This window comes from Pinus tabuliformis, chromosome 8, assembly GCF_031772625.1.
Source record: "Pinus tabuliformis cultivar Carrire ecotype Pingquan chromosome 8, CPIR1, whole genome shotgun sequence".
Taxonomy (NCBI): Eukaryota; Viridiplantae; Streptophyta; class Pinopsida; order Pinales; family Pinaceae; genus Pinus; species Pinus tabuliformis.
The window spans coordinates 2,070,622,149-2,070,649,772 of record NC_142294.1 but is presented as its reverse complement, the minus strand read 5'-3'; positions in this window follow the sequence as shown (position 1 = coordinate 2,070,649,772).

Genomic DNA, 27,624 nt, shown 5'->3' with positions numbered 1-27,624 from the left:
AGATAGTCATCATCATACTTTTCTTGGCAACTTTCAGCTTCACTCAAGACAGTTCCATAGGATGGTTTGTATTTTGCAATACTTGCATTCACACACAACTTGTCAGTTTTAAAACCACAAGACCTCATGATCTCACTTGATGATTCAATCATCAAGTCCTCCTATTGTTCCAAGTCCTGTACATGACTCAGAAATATTTCAATGGTCTTCTCTTCAATCTCCTCAAGTCCTTCACTTGGTTTCTTGATATCCTTCCCTACTGTTGTATCTCTGAGATGAAAATGGTCAGCTATCATGCTAGAGCATCTAAGATAATTGTTTTGGGGGTTTTGTTTTAATTTGGAGGACCAATGAATGAAACAGATGTAACACTATAATGCCTAACCTTTTGAATAATATTAATACCAAAGCAGAGGGCTGCTATAAAATTTCACATAGTGAAATAGCTTGTATGGTGGTGAGAAAAAACAAAGAAATAATATGATTATCACAGTTTTCAAATTGAAAATTAAATAATCATAAGTATGAAAACCTTTGACCTATGTTCAGAAGGTTTAAGAGAATATGCTTAAGCTTACAAAAGGCGCTGATGATTTATTGATTCAGAGGGAATTAATTAAATATACAGTCCATTAATTCATTCTCTTTATAGATTATCACTTCAGAAGCTTATAGGAATATATTGAAACACAATTATTCCTACCTAGTTATCTCTGTAAGACATAAGAATATGAAGAAAAACATAATGAGTAATACTAGAAAAACTTACAGGAAACACAAACTGTGTAAAACAGAATTCAGAATCCTTTGCTTTGTATTAAGGTTCCAGAAAAGTCAAGTACATCAAATGTTTAGAAATGCTTCATCAAGGGTGCAACCTTTCTTCAAGGATGCCACTCTTCTTCAAAGGTGCAACCCTTCTTCAAGGATGCCACTCTTCTTTAAGGGTGCAACCCTTTCTTCAAGGATGCCACTCTTCTTCAAGGGTGCAACCTTTCTTTAAGAGTGCAACCCATAATAACTCGTGAAGAGAGTTATTTATACAACAGTAGAACTAAGAAAATATCCTAAAATGTTTTTACAAAAATATATTATTTATGAAATCAAAATAAAGAGTGCTAGTTGATCTAGCACTATTTTGATGCTGTGTTGTTGGTGACTGTCACTGAAAAAAAAAAACTGAAAATTGTTGAAGTTGTTGACTGTTCCTCTAAAAGCTGAATGTTGTTTGCTTTTCACGCTTGATGTCATATTTACTTATGACCTTTCATCTGATACACTTTCATCTGTTTGTCTTTGACTTGTATTTCTTTATCTGCCTCCTTTGTTTAGTCATTTACTGTGTAAATTGTTTGTTTTAACATTTACTGTGTAAATGTTTCCTTATGCTTGTGATAATTGTCTTTTTCTTTTGAATAAAGGATTCTGAATTCATTTCCTTGTGAATCTTGGAGTAAACAAGTTTTGTCACTAGTATCAAAACTATTTATCCAGTCTCCTGGTCTTCCAATCACCTACAAAATACAACAGTTGTTAAGAAGAACACATGCTGATAGGGAGGTGATAAATGGAATTATTTGAGCTGAGAGATCTGTGGACAGAGTCATGGCAGTGTTTGGAAGGTAATCGGAGGTCAAATTGGGTTCCAGAGGTTTAGGGTGGCGCAGGAAGGGTTAGGCATGTTTCGCTGTGTAAACGGGCGAAAAGAGCGAAAAGGAGGATCTTCGACATTTTAATGGGTAAAGGTTAACTTTGGCGCGGAAATTCATAATGTGAACAGTGGATTCTTTCGGCCTACGCGGGGAGGCGATATTGGAGGCCATCGCACCAATTTTGAGTGAAGGGTGGTATTTTTTGGAGTGCACGCGAGTTAACGTAAAGCTGCCACGTAACCACAAGGGGCCTGATCAAAACCACAAATCTTACGTGCTCTCGAGTCGGTAAAGGTCATAGATAAGGAGCACGCGATATGGTTGTGCGTCATTAGATCTGGGGGTGAAAGATCTAACGACTATCGTGCAGTGGAGTTGCACGGAGGTGAATCGAGCGGAGATTAGTGGGGCCTGGGGGTTTAATTACAAAGAATTGTAATTATTTAATGAATAAAGCGGGTTTAAAATATAATGGATGGGTTTGTTAACTGCACCAAGGGGGTGGGTTAAAAGGTTTTATATACGAGAAAATGTGAATATAGCAGAGTTAAAGTTAAATAATGCGGGGTGAAACAAAACTTAGGCTAAAGGGGTCTTTATAGGTTAAAAGGGTTTTTTCAGGAAAAATATGAATGGCGGAGTTAAAGTTAAATAAAGTGGAGGGGGGAATAAAAGTTAGGATAAGGGGGGTTTTATGGGTTTTTAGGGAAATTACTAGGGGAAAGTGATTTTTTCAAGGGGAAAGGGTTTCACACTAGGGAAAAGGGGTTTTTAGGTAGGAGAATGAGTTTGGAGGGCAAATGGCTAGGAAAATGTGTGAAACCAAGGGGCAAAGGTGAAAATGAAGGGAAAAGGGTATTTTCATAAGAAATGATGGGATAATGGGGAAATTAGTAAGTATATAGTGGGGGATGAAATGAAATGAGGGGAAGTTAACCAAATCAACTTGTGAACATATTTTCACTTTCATAACTGCTCCTGCACATTGAAACATTGGATTAAGCATGATAAATGTGCTTATGCTTCAATTAAATTTGTACTTCTGCAACCTTTCTTCTACCTACCCTTTACTTATCCTAACATTTTTTCTTCACTTAATTGGGTGCATTTAGGCTAGCAGACCCTTTTCTTTCCTTTTTCTTTTGAAAAACAAACTATCTAATTCTAACCTTATAACATCCAAGGGCTCAGATTAAACTAATGAGCTCTTTATTATTCTCTACCTGACTACTGATCTGCCAAGATTAAACAGTTTGGCCAGATATTTATTCTCTAACTATAAACATGAAATTTAAAGCATGAACTAGTCAAGATTAAACTATTTGACTATCATGGGTTGTGGAATTTATGACAAGCTGCACACAACCATTATTTTGCATAATAAAGTAAAAAGTAGTGGCACTTGGACTTGCTCACTTTCAGAGTTTCTTGCTTTTTTCTTTTTTCTCCAACCTAACATTTTATTTTTGCCTTCATTTTTTAGGGCATCTATCCTAACATTTTCTTTGATACATATTTATCAAAATATTTCCTAACATTTTTATTCAGTATTCTTTTTGTCCATATCCTAGCTTAACATTTTTTTGAAAAATATTTTCATTTTTTGGACTAATTTATTTTAACTAACCAAAACCAAAAAATGACACAACACCTACTTCTTCCTGATTTTGGCCATCATCATGAGTCAAACTTCCTCTGCTTTCAGTCCTTGCATTATGTTGAAAAGTGAAACTTGTTCCCAACTGTGTATGGGCATTTACATGAGACCTATCTATCTCATCTTCTTTCATAACATAATTGAGATTCTGTCTGTCTTCTTCCTCCTTTATGACAATATCAGAATATTGTCTTTCTTCACATGTTTCACCTGCAATCATACACAAATTATCAGATTTAAAATTATGTGACCTTTTGGTCTCTCTGAAGTTTCAGTCTTCAAGTCTTCCTCCAAATACTCATTTATTCTGAGTAATTCTTCCTTTAGTCAAGCATTCATCATTTTCTCTTTCCTCTTCTGTAGTTTATGCCACCTTATATTTCTTCTCATAAGAAAACCATACCTCTGGTCTTTCTCATTCCTCTGTAACAGTTCCATCAGTACTTCAAGATGGACTATTATCTCAGCCTTCTCCCTCTCATATTCTTCATCATTCATCTGTCTCCATATGCCATTTGCTTTGGCATCTTCTTTCTTCACTTTATGGCTTTTCTCTAAACCTCTACAATGACTATCAGTAGCCATCTTCTTCTCCATCTCTGTGAGTTCTTCACTTACTCACTATGAGCTGCACAAGTCTCTGCAATAGCAAGTCCTCCCTGCTGAAAGATACCTCACTAAGCTTCTCTCTTCTGAGCTCAGTCTTTTGGCATCTCTCTAGTTCTCTCCTGTGGAACCATATGAGCACTCCATGCTCTAGACTTCAACTCATCTGCACTTTTGAGAACACAACTGTCCTCTTGTATTTCAAACCCAAATGAAATACTAGAGTCTGGCCACTCTCTCTCAGAAACCCTTACCGACTTCCTTCATCACTGCTCTTCAGGCTGTGATCTTTTTGCTGAGATGCTTCACTAATTATTGTTACCTGAATATTAATGATATTTAAACAAAGATCATTCCAAGCTTTCAAAAAAATTTTGCTGCCGAATTTCTGTGGCCACTTTAAATTGCTTCTGCTCAGCTTCCTTATGAGAACACTCTTGTCCTCTCTGTCCAACCTTTAGTCGGGTTCACTGCCACTTTTTTTCCAGTATTTCATTCACTTTGTTCTTTAGAACACATGCAACTTTCCTTGTCTGTCTGCTTCTATCAATCTTTACCCTTTCTTAAACCTGCAAAACTCAAACTAAAGTTAGACAAAACAATATCTGTATGATTTCACAAGCAGTCTCCATCCACTCTTCACATTTGAGTGAATCTCCATTTTCCTCAAGAAAACAAACATCGTTGTGCTTTCTTTATGCTTCTGCAATCTCTTCTTAAGAGTATCACTTACTCTCATCTTATGTCATGCCTTCTAATTATCAAATTCAAATAACCCGATCTCCTCTTTCTTTTGCAATCACACTTGCACTGGGCACAATTCTTCTTTAATTAAAAAGAGCTTTGACCAGCTATGATACCAAATGATGCAGTCTTAGTCGCAAATATCCACAGTATGCATACAAATGTATGTCATATTCATGTCCTATGAATTTCCATCTCACACTTAGGAAAAACTATCTTAAATCAAGGTTTAAAGTTCTTAATTAAATGCTTAAGCGGAAACGTTTGATTTAGATATCCAAGGTCTAAACCTTAATAAACCTTTGAGCGAAAACTATACGACCCTTCAATATCTTTGGTTAACTCTTATTACCCGCGCATATTAACCATAATATATTTATTCCGCTTTATTTCTATTATAACTCTTGTATAATAGAAATTACACATAAACCATTTAACCCTTCATTACTTTACCATTCTGCTGATTCACATGACTTTGCACATTTACCGATGCTCAACCTGCGCTTCAAATATGCACCGTTGATTTCTTCCTTCAGATCCAACGGCTATTGCGTCGTCCACTCATCAACTAACCCAGACGATCTCTACTGTTGATCTGCTCCATCTAATCCAATGGCTGTCGCGTCACCCGCTGAACTTTTTTGCGGCCAAATCTCCACTGTAGATCAATCTTGCTTGATCCAATGGATATCGCGCAATCTTTCTCTCCAACTAGCACGATTGATAAAATTTTGGAAGCACGCGAGAAAAGTTGTTTTGGTGTGCTACATGTCGCCTCCACATTTTATCGCGTAGAATTTTGAAATACCACTTATAGCCTTTATGCCGCGCGAGATACCACTTCCGCCTCTGGAAAACTGCCCACGTGCTCAAATCAAAACCTTTAAGGAAGACGCTTAACCAAAGGTTTTGCACTTAATCTCAGTATTAACCCTTAATGCTAACACATAATTTACTCTCTGCCATTCCTCTTCCGTCGTTGTTATCCATCGATCTGGCCGATCCGACGGTTTCCGTGCTTTGCTATTTGATACTTTCTACATCGTTGATCTCCTTCCCGAGCTTAATTACAGTCCATCATTGGAACTGTTTAACCTCCAATTTTCTATGTACGCTGTCTCGACGCTCTATCCTTCTCGATTTCGTTTGCACACACATATCTTATGCAAAAACACTTCGTTTATAAATAATTACAATTTAATCACATATGTACTCTACATAGGTTTGAAATCGAATTTCTATATTCGTAAACATGTATTTACACAGTTTCTTCTCTTAGGCCTGATTTCCAATACCAGTGGCCTCTGTTTCCCTATCTTCCCGTAGGCTTACAATCAGACTCTATCTAATCTCAGATTCTCTAACTAACTAACTAACTAACTCTATGCCTTTTAGGTTTACATTTATACAAAAGGTTCTATAACCCATTTCGGTTCAGATCCTTAATCTGCTCATCAAGTCCTAAAATATTTCAATGATCCCTTGGGGATCTCAACAAGTCAACTAAATCCTAAGGATTCTCTTTAATCCTCAAAATCATGAAACTAATTCCTAATATAAGATTTACAATATTTCAAAATCTCTCAATCCTCACTAATCACTCATCATCACTCATGTTCTCCTACATTCGAGAACATTACAATATTCCTCACAATATCTAATTAATTCCTATTCTCAATATCTCTAATAAACTTACTTAAAAACCTTAATAATTACATTAATTTAATACTCAGGAAAACAACTTCCCACAAGACCCCCTATGTCTACTGAAATACAATGATATTTTTGAGCCGAATGCTCCTGCATCAATTGATCACCAGATGATGTCACCGTGACTCGCACTCCAAAAAAAATGGCAATTCTATCTGGCACAATCCCCAAATCTCACAAAATCCCCTGCGACTTCAAAGCTCAGCCAATGCGCTATGCATATTCTAAAGATTTTGATGCTCAACCTCTTGTGCGACATATGGTCTCCAGGGTTTGATACTTGACGCTATCACTGGTGAACTACTCAATATTGTCTATTTTATGCAGTTTCACAAGATATTCCATGCTCTCCTATTCCCATTGCATTATTTTCGATGGTCTTGTCAGGCTGCAAGGAGATTTTAAATTAATTTGTGTCTATATCAATAGAAAAAAAATCAACATTAATTATGTGTTTGCCTTCTGACCTAGTGGTCTCAATCTCATAAGAGCCCAAGAAATATTTCTGAACTTCAACACAACATCCTTGGTAGGAGAATTTTCATCCTTAGATTCACCACTGACATCTGAAACCATTTGATTTTTCTAATGGGTAGTTCCCATCGATTGCTCAGGACTGAGAGTAGGATTTGCTTCGAAGAATTCTCATAAACGTCCCCATTGTCCCCAACGTGAAGCATGGATCTCCATTGTTGGAATCACAACAGAACTCTGAGTTCCTTTTGTTTGCCTCAAAGTTGACTTCCTGATTTCTCAAACAATAGGGTTTAGCTTAGTAGCGACCATTTTCTATATCTCCTTGCAATATAGTATCGGTGAGTCCCAAAGAAAAAGTTGACGATGAGAGCTTGTACACGATATTACCTAGTTCCCAATGTAAAGACTGGTCAATTGAAGCACCGTTTTGATAGTTCTACGTTACAACCTTCTCATATACCCACAAGTAACGATTGTTTTCCATGAGAGCACACGTACATCACAAACAGTGACTTCAATGTCTATTATAGCATAACCATGCAACATTCCAACATAATGCAGCCTGAGCACAAGTTTCACCTATCTTGCAGTTTTGTATGACAAGTGCGGTCATTGCCATGCCACACTACTTTCCTCACTCGAATCAATTTTGGTCCCCAACGTGTTACCAAGTATGAGTTTTGGTGTTACCATCATATATACATCACACTTTTGGCCTTGGGATTCAATATTACATCCCTGGTAATATTTCAACGTCTTGGGAGACCGTCCCTTAATTCCATCTCCACGTGGATGCACATGGGAATTATACTTGAACTGCATGTGTGTGTCGCATCCATAGTGAACCTAAAGGAATAAATACCTCTTTTGAGATGTTTTTAATAGAATACACACCACAATCTCCATTACTTTGTTGTAATGTATTGAATATTTTAATGTATGTATGCCTTCCGGTCTCTGATGTATAGCATGATTATATTATAGAAATGTATATGCTTATTTAAAATCCACATCACGTTTCATTGAGGTGTATTGTGCATCCACATCTCTCTTTAAGAATATTTCACATTTTGGTTATATGTTGACATAATGACAACGCAACATGGATTGTACCTCTTATCATAGGGCCATAAATGTATGTGATAATATATAGACATTCCTCCTCAATGGGCTCACCCCATATCCCCTTCCATCATGCCTCAATAAGGGTGTTGGGCGTGTTGCCCTGGTTTCCCCTGCATAGCACAATAACCATGAATTAATTAAATAATGTCATATCATAATGCTTCATAATTCAAAAGTTAAAGCTTAGGATGCAAAGAGCAAGAAAGTGCATGGAAGCCTAAAGGACTAAGTAGATGTAATTAATGTCCCTCAATAGTATGATATGGCAGGTACTTGGTGCTATTTGGAAGATTTAGTCTTACAATGATGTTATCATGATGCCATGTGATTTAGATGAGGGTATGCCCCGAGAGGCATGTGGATTAGGTTGAAGCTAGAATCGAACCTTCATTTAGACAATTAATGGTTTCTTCCAAACCCTAATGCACTCGAAAAAATGACATTTGAAAAAAGTTATTTCCATCAACGCATATCACCCCCCACTAACCATAATGCGTGTTATAACAAGATATACCTTGGAGTCGTGAGATTATTAATGCGTGATTGAAACAACAAACACTTGATAATGAATTTAAAAGGGACGAGGACAAATGTGGGATGAGGCTAAACCATAAAGTACTCTCATAAACCCTAATGCGCTAGTCTACTCAAACTCAGGGGTAAATCCAAAAGAATAAAGATAACAATAAGTGTGAGCATTAATAGGTTTTTTTGGGAACATGTCAAGGAGAGGCTGACTGGTTGAAGGTCTGATCGTAACCCTAAAATCTCGAAGCAAGTAGTGGGGGACCTAAAATTTTGAATATGCCCAAAATTTTGGGTGTTGTTGTAGCGACTACAACACACCATAATCAATAGAAGCCCAAAAAGAGTCTAAGTGGTTTTCTAGTACCATAACTTTGCATCTCTACACCTATTTTGAAAAGCATAAAATGCTTTCCAACCCCCCCAAATTTCTTTTCTTTTTGCAACCATTCCAACTTAGATTTTTGTTCCAACCCCCCCAAATTTCTTTTCTTTTTGCAACCATTCCAACTTAGATTTTTGTTGAAGTCAATTCTGAGGTACTTGTAATCCGCAATTTCTTCTAGAATGTTTCCTTCAAAGTAGAACTTATGTTGGTTATGTTTTATTTTTTTAGAGAAAACCACTACTTTCGTTTTGTTAATATTGACTTGCATGCCCACCCTTATACAAAAATGCTCAAGGGATAGTAAGTGCTCTTGCAAACCAAGAGCAGATTTAGCAATCAGAATAAAGTCTTCTTCATACAAATGAAGCCTTATAACAAACTTGCCCAAATGGATATTGTTGTACCCTACATTCCAAAGGTTTAGGATCGGGATCGAGTTGAATTCCTTTCTTGTTGAGAGGGAGTGATGAAAATAACAACAAGAAATGATAAAAATAGAATCCAGAAATTCCAATTTTAATTTGTCCTTGAATTAAAATTGTAAATTAAATTCAAATTTAGTCTCAGGAGCTGCTTGGAAATAATTAATTAATTCATTATGGATTAATTAGTTGGAGAAATTCAAGTTAGAAGTCTTTCTGCAGTCATGCAACAATTATCCCTTAAATTAAGGAGATTATCCCTTAATTAAGGAGATACGATTGAGCTATATTTGAGTTGTAATTAGTTAGCTCAGTTTACTGAGTTAAGTCCAGTTAAATTAGTTCCAAACTATTTGAGGAACTAATTGTGAGTTATCAGTCAGTTAATGCATGCATGCACTCAACTAGTGTACTCCAGATAATTGAAAATTCCCTCATCAGTAACTCATCCATGTCTATTCTGAGAAAGACCCAGTTGAGCTAAATGTCAAGGACAATGTACTATCAGTTGCATGTGTTTTCCTATAAAGGAAACTCATGCATGCAGTTAAGGTAAGGTTCCTTGGAGGAAAGCACAGTTCTGACAGGGTGTGAGATTAGTGTGAGAGATTAGTGTTCCACTTGGTAATAGGAGGATCACCTAGGAGAAACTGCGCAAGGAAATAGGAGCTTGGAGGGCAGAGGAGAAGGCTTGTGAGAAGCCAAGTTTGCATGTGAGCATCCAGGAGGATTGTACTGAGAGCTGGCTAGCTGCGAGAGCTAAGGCTTTGTATAATCTTGATGTATTTCCACCTTGTATGATAATACAGATAGTGGGGTTTTTAGCTAAGGCTTTCCCCTGAGTATTTTCTATGTTTCATGTGCATTGATTCTTCTTCTTATGGTTATATGTGTTCAGCTCTGGTTCAGCTCGATCTTTAAGCTTCCACAAGTTTTATACTATAAGTAGATTATAGTATTTTGCTTTAGTATATTGCATTATCGAGTTAATCTATAGTCAGATTTTCTACGTAGATCTCACAGGTAGATTTGTAGAGAATTTGGAGGAGATTCTACATGGTATTGGAGTTGAGCTTATTAGAGCAGTGAACAATATACAGAGAAGAGAATTTGAAGTTTGAAGTTCGGGGTTGTGGGTGAAAATCGAATTTATATGATACTTCAATTGAGATGGGACATTATGCGACTAATATCCCATCGAAGAAGTCCAAGAAGGGATCCTCGAAAGGATCACAAGGTAAGGCATTAGCCTCTTAGTTCGAAATGGACTTCACCCTCATCGCATGGATGGTGTCATCGACGATGGGTTGTGTCTGTTATCTTGACAGTGGAGCCTCATTCCACATGAACAACAATAAAATTTTATTCAGTGCCTTGGAGGAGAAAGACCTCAAGATGCACATAAAGATGGGTGACGACGAAAGGTATAGTGTTTCAGGAGTGGGCATGGTTGCTTTTCAGAGGGAGCATGGAGCTTCTATCACCTTGACAGATGTGAAGTATGTGCCTGGACAGAAGAAGAACTTGTTATCGATCGCGATGTTGGAGGATAAAGGCTACGATGTTGTCTTCAGTAAGGGAAAGGTTTTCCTTAGACACATCACCACTGGACATGTGAAACAGATTGGTTCACGAGTTAAGAACCTGTATGCTTTTGAGGTTCAAGATGCATGCAAAGCCTTGAGGAGAAAGAAAAATGTTATAGACTTGGTGGTTGAGAGGGAGAGTAAATTACCTCTCAACCTGCAGTCCCAGAAGAAGTTTTAGACAATTGTGGAGGAGCCACAATTGGAGAAGTGGGCAGAAGGATAACATGCAACCATACCTCCAGGTGTGAGGTGGGGTGATGTGAAGTGATAGTCCCAAGAAGGCTAAAATTGGGCAGGGTCCATTGAGAGGTTTTATCTCATGGGTTGTACCTTGCTACGGGAGCCCAAAGTACATAGTAGCGGGAGGAATCAGTGGGATTGATGCAGTTAGAGATCAAAGTGACAGAGGCTAGAGCAGTCAGATACTGAAGAGCGCAGAGAAGGATTGGCAACAGTGCAGAAAGGTTGAGCTAGTAGAAGCACAGAGTTTTCAGTCGATAGAGGCAATAATAGTCAGAGACTTTGATGATAGAGGCATCATTCTGATTCAGGTTCGATGTTTTTTTGTTTCTGGAGTTGCTGGAGCAACAACACTAGAGAGAAGTGTTGCATGCATAACATTCCAAAGGTTCAGGATCAGGATCGAGTTGAATTCCTTTCCTATTGAGAGGGAGTGTTGAAAATAGCAACAAGAAATGATAAAAATATAATCCAGAAATTCCAATTTTAATTTGTCCTTGAATTAAAATTGTGAATTAAATTTGAATTTAGTCTCACCAGCTGCTTGGAAATAATTAATTAATTCATTATGGATTAATTGGTTGGAGAAATTCAAGTTAGAAGTCTTTCTACAGTCATGCAACAGTTATCCCTTAAATTAAGGAGATAAGATCGAGTTATATTTGACTTGTAATTAGTTAGCTCAATTTACTAAGTTAAGTCCAGTTAAATTAGCTCCAAACTGTTTGAGGAACTAATTGTGAGTTATCAGTCAATTGATGCATGCATGCACTCAACTAGTGTACTCTAGATAACTGAAGATTCCCTCATTAGTAACTCATGCATGTCTATTCTGAGAAAGACCCAGTTGATCTAAATGTCAAGGATAGTGTACTATCTATTGCATCTGTTTTTCTATAAAGTAAACTCATGCATGCAGTCAAGGTAAGGTTCCTTGGAGGATTCCGCAGTTCAGACAGGTTGTGAGATCAGTGTTCCACTTGGTTGAGAGTTTTCCACTTGGTAACAGGAGGATCACCCAGGAGAAACTGCGCAAGAAAATAGGAGCTTGGAGGGTAGAGGAGAAGGCTTGTGAGAAGCCAAGTTTGCCTGTGAACATCCAGGAGGATTGTACTGAGAGCTGGCTAGCTGTGAGAGCTAAGGCTTTGTATAATATTGATGTATTTCCACCTTGTATGATAATACAGATAGTGGGGTTTTTAGCTGAGGCTTTCCCCTGAGTATTTTCTATGTTTCATGTGCATTTATTCTTCTTCTTATCTTTATATGTGTTTAGCTCTGGTTCGGCTCGATATTTAAGCTTCCGCAAGTTTGATAGTAGAAATAGATTATAGTATTTTGCTTTAGTATATTGCATTATTGAGTTAATCTATAGTCAGATTTTCTACATAGATCTCACAGGTAGATTTCTAGAGAATTTGCAGGAAATTCTACAGTTTGCAGTCATCTTTCAAGCCACGAAAGGACTCAAAGCCTAAATCGGAACCTATCCATTGGAAATTTCTCAGAATAAGCTTTCCAATGATATGTGGAAGTCTGAAAATGGACTCCTTGATCAAAAGATACAGCCTTCTTAAGATTCCAGGATTCAAGCCTTAGGAAAGGAGGAATATTGGAGGTCCGATATTGGAGATCATGTATTGGAGGTCCATCAATATGGGAGATCGACGATCACACTTCAGATTTGCATAGAATATTGGCGATCACACTTTAGAGTTGCATGAAATATCGATGATCGCTTAATCAGAGGTCCTGGCACATTGGCGATCACATATCAACGATCACACATCGGGGATTCAATGCATTGAAGCAATCAGATTGGAGCATCATGTGGTATTGCAACATTAGCGTTCATCAATTAGAACTTTTGAATGTGACAATATTTAAAGGTTGTGAAACACATAAAGTTTTGATATAGTGTAAAACCGTCAGGGAACCCAAAAATAAGTCTATAAAGGATTTCCCCGCAAAACCAAGGGCTTTTTCTCTCTCCTCCAACAAGACACGTGATTGGACAGTACTGGCTCCGATAAGGATTAATGGCGGAACAAGATTGGCTCTAATAATGACGCATGGCAGCATGTGGTTTGGCTTCGATAAGGACACATGGCAGTTGACATTATAATGATGTGGCAGTATGGAAGGACACGTGGCAATGTGTTCTGGCATGTTGAGGGGTGCTATGGGGGCATATCTGGGTGACATGTGTCACTACTCAAGAAGTGCCACGAGGCAAGGACGACGTTACATCAGATATCGCATATCAAAGGTTGATGGATTTCAGAACTTTATACCAATGGACACTTTAAAAAGTGCCGATAAGGGGGTTCTGATATAAAGGATGGCGTACAGTCCATAAAGAACAAAGAACCAAGGGCGCGGGGCTATGGAAAATCATAGAGGGATATTGGCGATCAGAGAAACTAAAATATCACGACTCCAGATTAAGAATCCCAATTGGAAACCACCGAAAAGAGGGGCTCTAATGTTTGGCAGAGCGCATGGTCACTAGAGGAACTTAAAGGAAAGGGGCGCTAAGCTATTTACAAAGGAAAAAGGCCCTTGGATAGGAACAAAAGGCCCTAACACCTTAAGGCTAAGCCTTTAGTCACGACCCTCGGTCCTATGGAGGAAAATTCTGAAAGGGGCTAAACATAAGGGGGCCAAGGAACATTAGAATTTGAAGTTTTGTGATGTTTAAGAATAAAAGTTCCATTAAGCCAAAGCTCCCAAATAGCATTATGGCAGTGTTACTAGGCATATTAGGCTCTGATATTGAAACGCGGGGAGTTATGTGATGGATGAGTCGGCAGTTGCAATACCACTAAGGTCACTACTGTTAATCACTCCCAACTCTAGAAAGTGGGAATTCAAGCAGTTAAAGAGGAAAGCGATAGTCAAATCGAACGAGTAACTAAAGAAAAGCATCGTGGTAGAGACATGGCCTAATCAGGGGCAATCTTAGGAATGACGTGTGGATACTTTCATTATCCATCATTCAGATTTTCCTTTTTACATATTATTCTATAATTTCTGTGTATTTTCAAGAAAGGAATCAAATCCTTTGTAATCATTTTGAGACACAGACCATCGCATACCGAGACAACTAGTCAATTGTGCAGCTGGCCTTTGGCTGAGATATTTTGTAAACTGTTGATTCAAAGCTTCCCCTCTCCTTATAAATAGAGGGAAGAAAGACTTAAAAAAAGCTCTATAATTTTGCACCCAAGTTGTCCAAATTCTGTGATTACACGTTTGGTTCTATATGCTTATTCGCGAGGACTTGAGCGATACATTGTTGAATGTAAATGGACTGGTGAATTGGACTCGTCTTGAAGGATTAGTGAAACTCTTTGGTGATTCCAATCAGAGCAAGGTGTAGTATGTTTCCCCTTTGTTTATCACTTCATGTATGTTTTTCTCCCTCTGAAATAGTGTAATGAAGTGTTGAAGCCCCGAAAATCGGGTCTACAACAAGGGGGATACCCACCCGGTCCAGACCTTGGTTAGCAGCTCCTTTTCCATTTGGTATGGTGGGTCCGACTGGGGATATGGGACCAGTTTCCCAATTTATGTGTGTGTGTGGAAAGATTGATATTTCTTCTCTAAAAGTTCCTAAGTGTAATATTCTAATTCTAACTCTAATATAATTAACATGAAAATTGTATTCTAATAAGCAGAAATATCTAAGTCTACACTAACCCGGGGTGTAATCCTTCCGTTATGCGATCTAAAATGATTTCAGATAACAATTGGTAATAAAGATCATTCAACTGTTATAAGAAAAGAATTCAATACATATAAACCACTTTGTATAAAAAGTTAGATGAAACAGTTGTGAAAGGCATATCGCATAATAAGCTACTCATACATTAAGCATAAATAAAAAGCTATCACTGTACAAAAGTGCCAAATGATAACTCAAGCATTCATACGTTAATATATAAACAACCGAACATGAATATCACTTTAACACAAGGGCATAAATAGTTAAGAGATAGAAGTACCATTTATAACTGGTCCTACTCATGAGCTTCAAGCGATAATGATTTATCTCTTCTTAATCCAACATCCACTAAGAGTACATAAGTGCAACATCAATAGCAGATACTAAATGCAGATATCAATAAATCCTGTTCCATTCATTCATCAAAAGCTCCTCAGAGGTTACAAAAGTGCATGTTCTGGGGATAAGTTTTTGATAAATTTCAGGATCCTTCTCCAAATACATGAGAAGGGTTTAAATGCTACTAACTAAATCTAAAAATAACGTATTACAAAAATGTAGGATGAGGTTTAAATGACCGTCCTCATTTTAGGCAAAAGTAAAACAAAATTAAAAATAAAACTGAATCTAAAATTAACAACTAACTATTTTTGTATCTGATCCTTGAAATCGCACGCATTCAACATATGTTTGAGAAGAGTCGGATGACCGACTTCAGACTTTAGCTATGCTGTGAAAACAGAATCGGCAAGAGCTAGCACCATCTTCTCGGCAGATTTTTTTTTTTACAAATTTCTGGGCTTACATGTGACTGAGCAATTAGAAGCTTTCCTCTTCAAGAAGTTTTGCTCAGCAATGCGCGATTAGCGCTAAGCGCTAATCGTGCATCAGAAACTGCCTCCGTTTCTCGATCCGGGCTTCCTTGGTGCGTTTTTTGCCTTTCGCGCGATTTCTTTTTACGGACATAAAGCTCAAATTTTGTGAAAATAATGATTCTGTAAGCTTTTGACCCTGAGTTTTAAATTTTCTGTTTTTTGATGTCAGTGTTGTCCAGTACCCATTTGATCATATCTGTGTATGGGAGAATTTTGGGTCTCGCTGCTATCTTGTGTAAGAACGAACAAGCTAGCTCTGTAATGGATGCCTCATAAGAACCTTGTGAGCTAGTGGTAGCTGTAACCTTCATCACTCTGGTATTCTCTTCTTCAAGTAGATTATACATGCCTTCCCAAGTAGAAATACCAGCGTCTCTGTTACAAACAATGTTTGTATACAAGGGCGCCATTTCTTTCTCTTCAGAGCTTGGAATTTTGCCTTTCTTTCCCATGATGTCCTGCGTACTGCTTTGTATCGTTCTCTGCTCTCCGTTCCTACATTTTACAAGTGAAGTGAAAACAATGATAAGGAAAGGTGATGGGAAAGTTTTAAATGCCAAAGACGTATAAAATATACCACCTTACGTGAACAGAATTTTCGATAAGCACGAAACCATATTCCATTAATGACTGGCAACTAACTCATTAATTAGCATTAAAGCACATAACCAGGTCTCGGTTTATGGAAAATTCTTTTTTTTTTTTTAAACGACGAGCCCGAAAGATCTGCGATGAAACAATTTTGCGATTTGCTTCGCAATATCGCAGATTGCAACATCACAGAATCACGACATCGCTTTCTCGCTATATCGCAAATTCACAATATCTCATTATCGCATTATCGCTCTATCGCAATATCGCATTGCCGCTCTATCGCAATATCGCAAGATCGTGGCACATGACAATTTTCGTTAATCTGTTTTCTGCGAAATGCGATTTGCGATATGCGCCATCGCATATCGGCAGTTTAAAGTTTTTCAATGTAAGCGGTATTTGATGCATGCGATGCGATATATGTTTGTAGTCGCGTATCGCGATCTCGCAATTTTAGAATTCGGCTTGCAAGGAGGTATACTACTATCTTTTTGCGATGCGATATTCCCTAAGGAAAGATTTTATTGTATCATAAAACTTAGTTTTTTTAGATTTTCCAAGGGTATTCTCCTAAGCTTATGATGGTAAATTTTATTATAAAAGGAAATTTAAGCACTAATTGTTTTTTAAATTTTTAACTAAGTGTCCCCACTTATTTAGCGTTAAGAATAACACTAAATAAGAAGGGGGGTTGTTGCTGGCCACAACAATTGGCGATTCACTTGGAAGAACCAGTTATCTCTGCTGCTCTTTTGAATTTTCAAAAACTTCCAAAACAGAAAATTTTCCAGAAAATTAAACTTTATTATAGAAAGACTAAGTACATTATGCTTTTACCTATCAATGATATTTTGTTTCTTCTATTTTTACCTTTGATTATTTACTCCCTTAAACTAGTCCTTATATCTACATTAGTCATTACTTGGTTTAAAAAGATAAAAACAAAGCCTTCTCTGTAAATTAGTTTTAAATATGCTCATTTGTCGTAGGTAGAGCCTCTGCTGCCAGTAAGCGTTTATAGCTTCGACAGGGTTACCTGTTACCTAGCAATGATCCTGTATCCTACTTAGAGAAATTTACAACTTTCAAAGATAAATCCATTTCCACACTTATTGCTTTCATTTTATTTTTATCCTTAAAGAACAATGTCTTGGTTTGGTAGCCAATTCATGACACCGTCATTTGCTAATTTATAACTTTGTTGAACAAGCTGGCTCGTGATGAGACCCCTTGTCTTTTGATTGCAACAATCTTGAGTCATTGCCCTATTGTGGTATGCATTATTGGCAAAGTCAGCAACCTATAATATCTATGATCATGATAAGTCGGCTTGTGATGAGACCTCTTACTCTTTAAGTTAAAGTGTATCTTTGGATCATTCTCTAAATATTGTAGTTTCCTAGGCGGGGAGGAAGTCATTGTTTCCTTAAGACAACTCTGGACGACAATGATAGAGTTTTTTTGGAAATATCTTTTCTACAGAGAATCTTCATTTTTGTTATTGATACCTTTCATTGGACTGATATAAAACAATTTCTAATTAAAGGTAGTTTTTCATCAAAATTTATACAGTTGAGACTAGTATCATTCCTAGGTCTATAGTATTTAACTGTATCTTTCAATAGTAATGATCAATTTTTTAGAAGGAATTCTATTTATACAAGTGAAAAAACAAAATCTAGAAGAGAATTTGTGTCTTTTTTGTGAATCTCAAATGTAACCATTTACCACTGGTTTTATTATAGAAAGAAAAACAACTAATCTACAAAACTAGAGGAATGTTCTTCTATGGAAAATATTTTTTGAGGATTTGACCATTAACAGGTAAAGAATCTCTTTTCCCTGTTAAATCCTGTAACATGAAAGTAGACGGACCGATGATTTCTATGATTTGAAAAGGGCCAAGCCACATTCTTTGAAATTTTGTATGTTTCCCTTTTTCCTCATGAGCCTTGTCCCATTTTAAAACTAGATCTCCCATCTGAAAATCTTTTCTAGATATCATATTTGAATCAAAAGAGGCCTTTACTAATGCTTGATGGTGAGCATGAGTTATTTTGGCCTTTTCTCGTTGTTCTTCTAACTTAATTATTTCCAGCTGTCTTAGTTGTAAGGAAGAAGTTGGTGCTTCATCAATATATTGAACTAAGGCCAAAGAGGGAATTGCAAAATGATTTGGAAGAACTACTTCTTTCCCATAAACTAAATTAAAGGGAGAAGTGCCAATGGAAGCTTTCTTCGTTATCCGATCTGCCCATAAAGCATATATTAAAGACTTGTGCCAATTTGTATGATTTTGGTCAATGGTTCGCTTAATAATTCTGATTAAATTTTTATTTGTAGATTCAGCTAATCCATTGCCTTGTGGATAGTAATTGGCGGAGTATTTAAGTTTGAAACCCCTTTTGAATGCAAATTGAGTCATTGTATTACCAGAAAAATATGATGCGTTATCAAACATTAAAGCAAAAGGCAACCCAAACCTGGTGATTATGAACTGATCTATGAACTCGATGATATGTTCAGCATTAGCCGTCTTGAGTGGAACTGCTTCTACCCATTTAGAAAAGTAATCTGTTGCAGTAAGAATATATCTATGCTGCTTAAAAGAGTGAGGAACGATCTCACCTATTATATCCAATCCCCACTGATCGAAATGTTGTTTGATGTTAACTGGTTGTAGTGGCAATGATGGTTTCTTTTGTCTCCCAGCAGCAGTTTGACAGACTTGACATTTCCTCACATAGTTATGTGAGTCTTTGAATAATGTGGGCCAGTAATAGCCCGCGCGTAAGATTTTATGAGCAGTAGTGTCTCCAGCATAGTGTCCGCCTGCTGGCCCATCATGGAGTTCCTGCAAGACTTTTTCAGCTTCAGATTTCTCAAGACCTCTAAGAAGAATAGAATCATAATTTATTCTAAAAAGAACATCGTTCACGAGCTGGTATTGTTTGGCTTTCAACCTTAGAGCTCTTTTCTTGGTATGATCGAGGTTTGAAGGAGCGTATCCATTCTTTAGCTAATAAATGATATCAGCGTATATTGACTCAACATCGTTTAGGCTTACCTCGTACATTTGTATCTCTGTAGATGAAATTTCGGACATAAGCGATGATCCGGCCAGCATTTTGCAAAAACCTTGACCTTTTAGAATACTTGCTGGTTTGATTTCTACGTCATATTCCTATAAGGCAGTAACCCAATTGGCTCTTTTCTCACCCACATCCTTCTGCACCAGAAGATTTCTTACCGCTGGAAACGATAATATGATTTTTGTATGTGTTTTGAGTAAAAAGGGTCTGAAATATTTAATTGCTTTGAAAACAGCATAAGCTTGTTTCTCCACATCTGAATAATTTAACTTGGCCCCTTTTAAATTAGAACTGAAGAAAGCAATTGGGGCTTCTACCTTTTCTTGATTTGCTTGAGTAAGTATCGCAACATATGATCTATCAGAGGCAAATGTATATAAAATGAAAGGATCTGAAAAATTTGGAGTTGCTAAAGATGGAGTATTAACAATTGCTTGTTTGATCATATTGAATGCCTCATGTTCATCTTGGCCCCATTTAAAGTTTGAGTTCTTTTTGATCATTGCCTGTAAAGGAGAAACGATTCTTGAAAAATCTGGAACGAATCTCTTTACAAAGTTAATTTGGCCAAGAAAATATTGCATGGCTTTCTTGTTGTGAGGTAGGGGTATTGCGGAAATCTCCTTGATTTTGTCAGGATCGATGTGAATTCCAAATTTTGACACTATGAATTCGAGAAGTTTTCCTTCACTTAATGCGAAAAAGGATTTTTTTGGGTTAAGTAAAATTCCATACCTTTGACAATGTTGTAAGGTTTGTTTTAAATCTCTAAGATGATTGTTTTGCTTTTTGGAATATATAGTTATTTATATCATCTAGATAGATTACCACTGATTTATTAACTAAACCCTTGAACACGATGTCCATGGCCCTCTGAAATGTGGCACCAACGTTAATTAGACCAAATGGCATTTTTTGATATGCGTACGTGCCCCATTTAGTTCTGAACGTGGTTTTTAATTGATCATCTGGATGTACCAACACTTGATTGTATCATGAGAATACATCCAAGAATGACATTAATTCTGATCCCGCGACTGCCTGCAAGATTTGTTCCATGGGAGGTAAAGGAAAATTATCCTTTTGGCAGGCTTTGTTAAGATTTCGAAAGTCAATGCATATTCTAATGTCTCCATTCTCTTTCTAATAGGGACCATATTGGAAACCCATTTAGAATGTCGAATGGGAAAAATTATTTTGACTTTCAATAACTTATTGAGTTCAGATTTGATCTGGTTTTCTAGATTGGGATGGATCTTTCTCAACTTTTGCTGGACCGTTTTTTCATCGTTTGTCGTTGGAATAGTATGTTGGATGATGGAGGTGTCGTATGTTTTGAGTTCATCGTAATTCCAAGCAAATACACTTTTGTATTGTCTCAAGAGACGAATGTATGCTAATTTTTCTTCAGGAGCTAGACCAAGGCCTAGATTAATGTTTTGTGGTTTGGTATCAGTTCCTAGATTTATTAATTCATAGTTCAAGTTGAACTTTGGAGTTTTGAATTGATAGATCTTTTAAACCGATCTTTCAAATCATAAAGGTCTTCTAATTTGACTACCGACTTAGGTATGGCATTGTTAGTGCTATCTTGTTGCAATTGTTGGTCATGTTGGTCTTCGTCAATTATTTGATTGGTGTAGGATCCATCAGATGTGAGGAAACTCATGATATTAGGATCGTCATTGAAAATCCTCCAATTGGTAATGTTATCAGGAATGGATGGTCTAAAAATTAATTCAATAGAAAATTGATCAGGGCTAAAATCTTCTGAAGGAATGAGCTTGGAAGCTACGTTAGCTAAGAGGTCTGCGCTAGCATTCTGGAGTCTGGGAATTGATGAAATATTAAATGTTATAAAGTGTTCAGTCAGATCTTGAACTAGGGATTGGTAATGTTTTAAATGACTTGATAAACAGTGTATAGTATTACGTACCTGTCTGATCACAATTTCAGAATCTCCGAAAACTTGAAGGTATTTGACATCTAATCCGATTGCTTTGTATAATCCTTGGACTAAAGCTTCGTATTCTGCGGTGTTGTTGGTGCAATCAAATTCGAGTTTGCAGGTTAGCATAGTTTTATCTCCCTCTGGACTTATTAACACGCATCCTGCTCCTGCTCCTTCGTTAGACTTAGAACCGTCAAAAAATAATTTCCAAAACAAAGATTTATTTACAGGACTATCTAAAAAATTAATACATTTAGAACTATCTGTTTGAGAGAAATTTTCTACTTGAGATAAAACATAATGTTCTAAATAAGGTGAAGTATGAGCATTAAAATTTCCTAGGAAAGAATCTACTGAGTAGTTGCCAATGATGTTATTGATGTATGCTACTGGTTCATTTTCTCCCTCCAGTTCTGTTACTATGTATTTCTGATGTTGTTTGTGCTCAACTTTTATCTGATTCGGTTTACCATTATAAGGGAGCCACATGTGCGACCAGTCAGTTGCAAAGTATCCATGAAGTTTTTCTGACCAATCTCTGCTAAGAATTAAGCCATAAAATTCTGGAATATCAGCAACTAAAATGTCGATAACTTGACATACCTTTGGGTTGGATGACAGCCTTAGGGTAACCTGATTTAATTCGCCAATCACTTCGACTTGCGATCGATCTAGCTGAACTAAGTGCACAACGCATTTCTGTGGTTGAACGTTCAATTTTGCACATATTGATCTTGGTAAAATATTCGATGAAGCTCCAGAATCCACTAAGAAATTATGCACATTTTTATTAAAAATTTCATAAGGAGAAATGGGGGAGTATGAGATCTCGATCTTCCTCCAATTAGGGCGATATCATTTGGATCAACCTTATTCATCGCATTAGTTGGAGGTCTTCCCATGTCATGGGAAGCTTGAGAGATTACAGCAGCGGGCAAAGGTGTAACTGGTACAGCATGCAATTCTTTCAAAAGTACTTTTTGCTGGTGTTTTAACTTGCTCAATTCAAAAAAAGTGATATTGGCCCTAGTGTTTTTCATGTCTTCTATGATATTATACTCCATTTCATCCGAAACAATTAGCGTTTTAGATGGAGCTAATGGGTCTGCTTGGACTGGGCTGGTTTGAGTTGCTTTAGATATCGTTTTCTTGGCTGCAACTTTATCCTTAGTCATCGAGCTTGGGCTTTTTGGCTTAGGTGTAGGTTGAGGAGGATCAAGTTGATTTTTGCTGCGAGTACTAACCAGGAATGCCTCTTGATCCTCTTCATCTGGGAGGATGAAATCCCACATACCTTGTAACTCCACAACTTCTTCTTCATCGGTATGTTCTTCACTAGAGATTTCCTCTTCTTCTTCTTCTGATTCAACATTTGTAATAGCGTTAGGGGGTTTGGAATTGGTCGAAGGATTTCTTTTAAAAGGCCTGTATGGCTTTCTAGAAGAAGTTTCTGCGACTTGTTTCTTAATGTCGACCATCTCGTTAGACATGGTCTTCAAAACTTTTTGTAATCCTTCTAAGTCGAATGGATATTTCGATTGTTTTTTCTTGGGATCTTCCTTGAAAGTAACCTTCTTGGATTTTTGTTCTTCTATTGCATTTTTCTTTTCTAGGGCTACAATACGTTTCTCTACTGCTATTGCTTCTTTCATATTTTCAAAGATTCAACTTCAGGAGGTTCAATCGTATATTGTTCTGAAATGTCAGGGTTTGTAGCAGCAGTTGTTGCTCCAGCGACTTCTGACTCTAAATTTGGAAATTCTAAATGTGATGGAGAAGTCAGAGGAGATGGTGAGGGTGATTTACTCTCAGAATGGTATTTAGATTTAGACTTACTTGCCATTCACAGTTTCAAGCCCTCCTTCTAGTGCCAAATATGCTGAAGCCCCGAAAATTGGGTCTACAACATGGGGGATACCCACCCGGTCCGGACCTTGGTTAGCAACTCCTTTTCCGTTTGGTATGGTGGGTCCGACTGGGGATATGGGACCAATTTCCCAATTTATGTGTGTGTGTGGAAAGATTGATATTTCTTCTCTAAAAGTTCCTAAGTGTAATATTCTAATTCTAACTCTAATCTAATTAACATGCAAATTGTATTCTAATAAGCAGAAATATCTAAGTCTACACTAACCTGGGGTGTAATCCTTCCTTTATGCGATCTAAAATGATTTCAGATAATAATTGGTAATAAAGATCATTCAAATGTTATAATAAAAGAATTCAATACAGATAAACCACTTCGTATAAAAAGTTAGACTAAACAGTTGCGAAAGGCATATCGCATAATAAGCTACTCATACATTAAGCATAAATAAATAGCTATCACCATACAAAAGTGCCAAATGATAACTCAAGCATTCATACGTTAATATATAAACAACCGAACATGAATATCACTTTAACACAAGGGAAAAAATAGTTAAGAGATAGAAGTACCATTTATAACTGGTCCTACTCATGAGCTTCAAGCGATAATGATTTATCTCTTCTTAATCCAACATCCACTAAGAGTATAGAAGTGCAACATCAGTAGCAGATATTAAATGCAGATATCAATAAATCTTGTTCCAGTCATTCATCAAAACCTCCTCAGAGGGTACAAAAGTGCATGTTCTGGGGATAAGTTTTTGATAAATTTCAGGACCCTTCTCCAAAGGCATGAGAAGGGTTTAAATACTACTAACTAAATCTAAAAATAACTTATTACAAAAATGTAGGATGCGGTTTAAATGACCATCCTCATTTTAGGCAAAAATAAAACAAAATTAAAACTAAAACTCAATCTAATATTAACAACTAACTATTTCTGTATCTGATCCTTGAAATCGCACACATTCAGCATCTGTTTGAGAAGAGTCGGTTGAACGACTTCAGACTTTAGCTGTGCTGTGAAAACAGAATCGGCAAGAGCTGGCACCATCTTCTCGGCAGAATTGATTTTTTACAAATTTCTGGGCTTACAGGTGACTGAGCAACTAGAAGCTTTCCTCTTCAAGAAGTTTTTCTCAGTGATGCGCGATTAGTGCTAATCGTGCACCAGAAACTGCCTCTGTTCTCGATCCGGGCTTCCTTGGTGCATTTTTCGCCTTTCGTGCATTTTCTTTTAGCAGACATAAAGCTCAAATTTTGTGAAAATAATGATTCCGTAAGCTTTTGACTCTGAGTTTTAAATTGTCTGTTTTTTGATGTCAGCACTGTCCAGTACCCATTTGATCATATCTGTGTATGGGAGAATTTTGGGTCTCGCTGCTATCCTGTGTAAGAACGAACAAGCCAGCTTTGTAGTGGATGCCTTAGAAGAACCTTGTGAGCCAGCGATAGTTGTAACCTTCATCACTCTGGGATTCTCTTCTTCAAGTAGATTATAAATGCCTTCCCAAGTAGAAATACCAGCGTCTCTGTTACAGACAGTGTCTGTATACAAGGGCGCCATTTCTTTCTCTTCAGAGCTTGGAATTTTGCCTTTCTTTCCCATGAAGTCATGCGTACTGCTTTGTATCATTCTCTGCTCTCCGTTCCTGCAGTTTACAAGTGAAGTGAAAACAATGATAATGAAAGGTGATGGGAATGTTTTAAATTCCAAATATGTATAAAATATACCACCTTACGTGAACTGACTTTTCGATAAGCACGAAACCATATTCCAAATGACTAGCAACTAACTCATTAACTAGCATTAAAGCACATAACCAGGTCTCGGTTTATGGATTTTTTTTTTTTTTTTTTTTTTTAAATGACGAGCCCGAAAGATCTGTGATGAAATGATTTTGCGATTTGCTTCGCAATATCGCAGATCGCAACATCGCAGAATCATGACATCGCTTGCTCGCTATATCACAAATTCACAATATCGCATTATCGCATTGCCGCTCTATCGCATAATCGCAATATCACGATATCGCAATATCGCATTGTTGCTCTATCGCATAATCGCAAGATCATTGCACATGACAATTTTCGTTAATCTGTTTTCTGCGAAATGCGATTTGCGATATGCGCCATTGCATATCGGCAATTTTTAAAGTTTTTCAATGTAAGCGGTGTTTGATGGATGCGATGCGATATATGTTTGTAGTCGCGTATCGCGATCTCGCAATTTTAGAATTCGGCTTGCAAGGAGGTATACTGCTATCTTTTTGCGATGCGATATTTCCTAAGGAAAGATTTTATTGTATCATAAAACTTAGGCTTTTTTAGATTTCCCAAGGGTGTTCTCCTAAGCTTATGATGGTAAGTTTTATTATAAAAGGAAATTTAAGCACTAATTGTTTTTTAAATTTTTAACTAAGGGTCCCCACTTATTTAGCATTAAGAATGTTAGGGTCCCACCCTAACTGTTGTAGGGAAAAGTATCCGATTCGGATGACCCTATCCCACTCTAAGGGTGATAGTACCTCAGCAACAACTGTAAAAGAAACTACTGAAGGTTTACTTCTTTACGAAAGAAAAAGAGAGTGAGGAAATGCACTAACCATTGCCTTGCGCTTAATGTCGAATCCAAACTCTTCTCTTCGCTGCTTATTTCCAGCTCCTCCCTCTTTTGCTGGCCCAGCTACAATGAGATCCTGCAAAATAACCAAGAAGGAAACTACAAGCAACATGCAATCATAACTGATTCAAGGATTAGCGTAAATCAAATATGCAATTATCACAATATATCATTGAAACAAGAGCATATAGAAGAACCTCAATAGCTTTTATTAATGAAGAAGTAAAGGTTCTGAGAGTGTTACAACCATTGAAGGCTCCAATCCAGCAACACCTCCCAGCAGAAAGAATTTCTCCTCTTCACCTCCTTCAAGCAATCACCCAATAGTTCTATAGTGAAACCAACAGCATATCATTACTTTGCACAAAATTCCAGCCCCCCTGAGCTCATAGGAGAGAGCTCAATATATAGATGAATTGAGAAAGGATGAGTCAGCTTGCAACTGATGTGTAGCTGCCTTGTGTCCTCTCTCTCTTCAGTTGATCTTTAGTTGATATTCAGTTCTTGAGTCCACTTGGAGAACCTTGCTTCCACTTGGAGAAACAGAGCCTCTGACTCATCACAAGGCGAAACCCCTGATCCAAGTGTCATTTTTGGAAGATTCCAGAGCAATGACTCAGTGTGCCACTTGTCCCATCTCGGTCAGCGCAGGTGGCCTTTGTTCCACTTGCTTTGCAACGCAGGTACACCATGGAGGAGTTGAGTTTCAGCGCAGAAGCCTAGTGGAGCACCTGCTTTGATTTTAGGATTGCTTGTTTTTGAGTGTTTTCAGGTGGAGAACTGATCTGAGAGCTGTTGGTTTGCTGACCTTGTTCCTCTAGGGGTAGGAACATCATGTTTAGGGACTTTGGATCCCTTGGATTATTGACAATTCATGCCTGATGCTGCAAGGCACAAAATTGTCTATAACACTAACCCCCTTATTTATGTAATGGGATCGAGTCATAGTCAAGAGTCAATAAAGCCCATATTAATAATTTTAAGTGGTTAACCCGCAATTAGTGACGGGACCACAGTTAGTTGCAAATGGGACGTAGTATTAGATAGATGGTATTAATAAAACCCATGGTATTGATCCATGGTATTGCATGTATGAGTCATATATAAAGGATAGAGACTCCCTGGGAGGCATCGTGTCTTATTTGTGAATCGAGCTCTGCTCTATTGGAGGTTGCCCCCTCGAAGAGGCCAGTGAACATTGCTTTCTGAATAATAAAATATTTGTTGTTGTCTCTCACTATTCTATGTTCTGGTTATCTTTCATTCTGTATTTGGTTATCTTTTTGCAGGTTAAGAGCATAACAAGTGGTATCAAAGCTATAACAAGTGGTATCAGAGCACTTTCCAGGGCCAGTGGGATCTCCATTTCTTAGCAATTTTTTTTTTTGGCTAGAGACGTGTTCCGGCGTCTTTAAACCACGGGATCTGTCGTTGTGCGCATAAACCTGCGGATTTGGGGAGGCATGCACGCAGGAAATACAAGAGGTGGTCACGCTTGTTGGACTTCCTTGTAACCCCTGTGGGTACCCCTTCGAGTAGTAGCGCATTAGACGGAATCGCGTACGGACTGTCTTCCAAGTACCTTCTGGGTATATCGGAAGCCCCTTAGCTCCTTCGCAACCTCGCCATAGATAAACCGTCGGCCATCTTGCTGCTACAGTACACCGAGAACAACACTCGGAGAGATTACTCGCCCGTACGATAGGGTAGTCGGGTTGTACGGCTAAGGGTACGGTTGATCCTCCTTAGTTAGAGCCT